Below are 3,647 nucleotides of genomic sequence, written 5' to 3'. Positions count from 1 at the left end.
GGACTTTGGCTTTTCTTAAAGCAATGACTGTTTACACATGACAATTTATTGTTTCCCTTAATCATTGTTTCTCAACATTGGTGGTGATGAGGGGTGGGAATGTACTCGAGACTCAGAATAATTTGATGGTGTGTGTTTATCTCCATATGCGTATTTCAGTAGATGGAACAGAACCCTCACAGGTCTCAAAGTAGGTGTGTGCGTGTCCTCAATCTCCGAAACCATGCCTGAAACTTTGCATGCACACTAAGAAAACTCCAAAGAAGTGCATGAGTGAGAATTAGGTCTTTGGGTTAATTAAAACACCTTTTTTGAAGATAATTGCCTTACTTAATTATATCCTTTATCAGGCGCCATCCTCGGCCACCGCTCTCAATGGGGTCTTAAGGCGTTTCCTGGGTTACCTCGCCATGTTCATGTTTTGGCGGGGTCTGAAGCCGCCATGTTTTTTGGCCTGCTTAACCTTGCCCTGACTTGGAACAGGCTGCAACGATTTCTTAACAATAAAGTTTATTTTATTTTTTTCACTTTCTTCACTCATTATCGAATGCTTGTTCATCATAGTTACGAATCGCTAGGTACATTGCAATGGTTATAAACCCCTGGAGACGCCAGCGTTCATGGCTTTATTTCATTTACGCAAATGTGATAACCTCGATAATCTCCAAAACTACAAATTACAAAATTTAAGCTCCAGAATCAAACTTGTAAGCAGTTCCGACTCCGAAAAAAAAAGTGTTCATTTGTCCAATTCGGTCATATTTGATATTCCGGGCGTCTTCGGGAGGTGTATGCTTAATATGATGGTTTGGTGATTGCTAATCACATGCCAAGTGACCTGTTTATCAACAATTTAATTGTAGTGCTTAAGCCACATGGCAAGCGCTCTACAATATCTGCACTGCTGCTGAATACTGTATGTCGATTGACTTGAATAAGGATCAGGGGTCACTCGCCTACGTTGTTGGCCACTTGTTCTGCAGTGAAACAGGCGGTGGCTGGCTTGCAAAAAATGTGAAATTTTATTTTCCACAATGTTTCTCCTTTTTAGCTCGCCTGTTCGAAGAACAGAGAGCTATAGCGATACCCCCGGCGTGAGCGTCAGCATGAAAATGTTAAAGTTTTTGGTGCAAGTTATTTTTTCCTTTGATGTTTTTATCTTCCACACTATTTTATACGCCAGATATATATATATATATATATATATATATATATATATATATATATATATATATATATATATATATATATATATATATATATATATATATATATATATATATATATATATATATATCTATATATATATCGGGGCGTATAATGTGATGCCTGTCATCCGTCCGTCCCCACTCAAACTCCCAAAGTTTTCAACTTTCACGTTTCATAGGAACAGACTGTGGAGACGGTGTGTTGTGATACACGTTCGTCATCTAAAGTGGTTGCCATGGCAACCAGGATGCTGTTTTCCATCCGTTCCTGTCCACACTACAACCAAGTTTTCAACTTTCACGTTTCATATTTGGTACATAGGTACAGACTGTGGAGACGGTGTCACCACATACGTTTGTCATCTAAAGTGGTTGCCATGGCAACCAGGATGCTGTTTTCCATGTCGTAGCACAATTCTGTATATACATTCTTGTTTGGGCGTATGTTGTGCTCACTTGCACTCTTGTTACTGATTACAATATACAAATACATATATTGCTTTGAAATTATTTGGATCAGACTTCACTGCAATGCTTTAGAAAAAAATATTAATTATTAGACGAGTCTTTTAAAAACGATAAATGTATAAACAGGCCAGCATTGGGTGGCTTTGACACCAACTCTCTGGTTACCTCGTCTGTTCGAAGAACAGAGAGCTATAGCGATACTCCCTGCGTGAGCGTCAAAATGTTAAAGTTTTTGGTGCAAGTTATTTAGAAGCTTGCCATTCATTTAATATGTGCAGTAGGATGCTGATATTTGGCATGGAGGTTCCTTTGGGGTATATTATTGATGTAGTGAAGTTGAAATTAAAAAATAATTTCAAATGTTTAAAATGTTTGACCTGTTTATAACTTAACTTTTTTGTAGCACATCAACGTTAAAGTTTTTTCCTTTCTCATGTTTTTATCGACCACACTATTTTTTACTGATTACAATATACAAATGCATATATTGCTTTAAAATTATTTGGATCAGACTTCACTGCAATGCTTTATAAAAAAATATTATTACCTAGTCTTTTAAAAACGATAAATGTATAAACAGGCCAGCATTGGGTGGCTTTGACACCAACTCTCTGGTTGTTCTTCCATTATATGACCCATCACTTTGGCGGAGATAAATACAGATAAGAACAAGAGGGGGAGCACTCGGTAGAGTGCAAAACCTCCGCCGCCAATACTGCTAGGTCACTCAAGTGAACCTGATATACTATTCATTCAATTTGACGTCAACAGTGCTCAGAGTTATAGTTTGCAACTTTCCCTTTTACATACTCAATTCATTCGTCATAACTAGATTCCTTGAGACAGAAATTGATGTTACGTGGGTATATCCACCTGAAGTTCCCAAATCAGCCGCAATTATAATTTTGGCATGTTTTTTGTTGGAAATCACATAACATGCAGAAATGCAAAAAAAAATAAAAAAATAAAAAATAAAAAAAATAAAAAAATCAATTTTGTTGAAAAAAATTTGCATAATTTTTTTTTCTCTGACGATTTTTTTTTTGGGGGGGGGGGGTTGGAAATCACTTAAAACATGTAGAAGTGCAAATAAAAAAAAAATTCAAATATTTTTTCAAATTGGCCACCATAGCGGCCATATTGGATTTTGGACCAACTCCAAAATCTAATGACATGATCCTTGGACCAGACCTAATCCCCCCACCAAGTTTCGTTGAAATCCGTCGAGTTTTTCAGTAATACTGTTCACAAACAAACAAACAGAAAGGGGTGAAAACAGTAACCTCCATCCATCTTCGATGGCGGAGGTTAATTAAACATTTTGTTTTTAAAAGTTTCTTCACCGTTTTGTGGATTGCTTGGATTGCCTCTTTGTGCACGTTCAAGTTTTTCAATGGCGATACCACAGTTTGATACTGGACAGTTTCGATCTGGATGCATCTGAGTGTTTGTCACCGAATGTGTCCGGACGGTGTTTACGTCCAGACTGTGTTTATCTTCGGACATGTCCGGCAATGTTTGTCTCAAAGTGTCGGGGCGGTGTTCGTCTCAACAGATGAGACTGATCAGCTGAACCTTATTCTCTATGACAGAGCTGACCTGTTATGGTAACAGGGTGTTCAAGGACAGCCGATATAATCTGCTTGCATCGTTCCCAACCCTGGCAGAGCGTATTGTTGCTTTGACAGTGTTTTCAGTCAGGTCAGGTATGAGAGCATGTGCGAGAACAGCGCGTCGCTGCATCCACTTTCCGCCGGTACTCCAGGGGCCTCCGTCTGGCCTTCCCCCAGGCAGATGCCAGGCCCATCCCCATCTCCTTGAGATGCCGATCAACCTGCTGCAACCATGGGGCACGTGGTCGGCCCATTGGCCTCCTCCACTCATGAGACTCCCTCGCTGAGAGAATCTGGTGAGCAGGATCAGCGTCAGGAAAACGAGCCACATGTCCATACAGCCGCAACTGACGCTCAC

The sequence above is a fragment of the Eptatretus burgeri genome, chromosome 16 (genome assembly GCF_056783735.1).
Source record: "Eptatretus burgeri isolate ZD-2024b chromosome 16, Ebu_testis_v1, whole genome shotgun sequence".
Taxonomy (NCBI): Eukaryota; Metazoa; Chordata; class Myxini; order Myxiniformes; family Myxinidae; genus Eptatretus; species Eptatretus burgeri.
Note: the sequence above shows the minus strand (reverse complement) of the source record.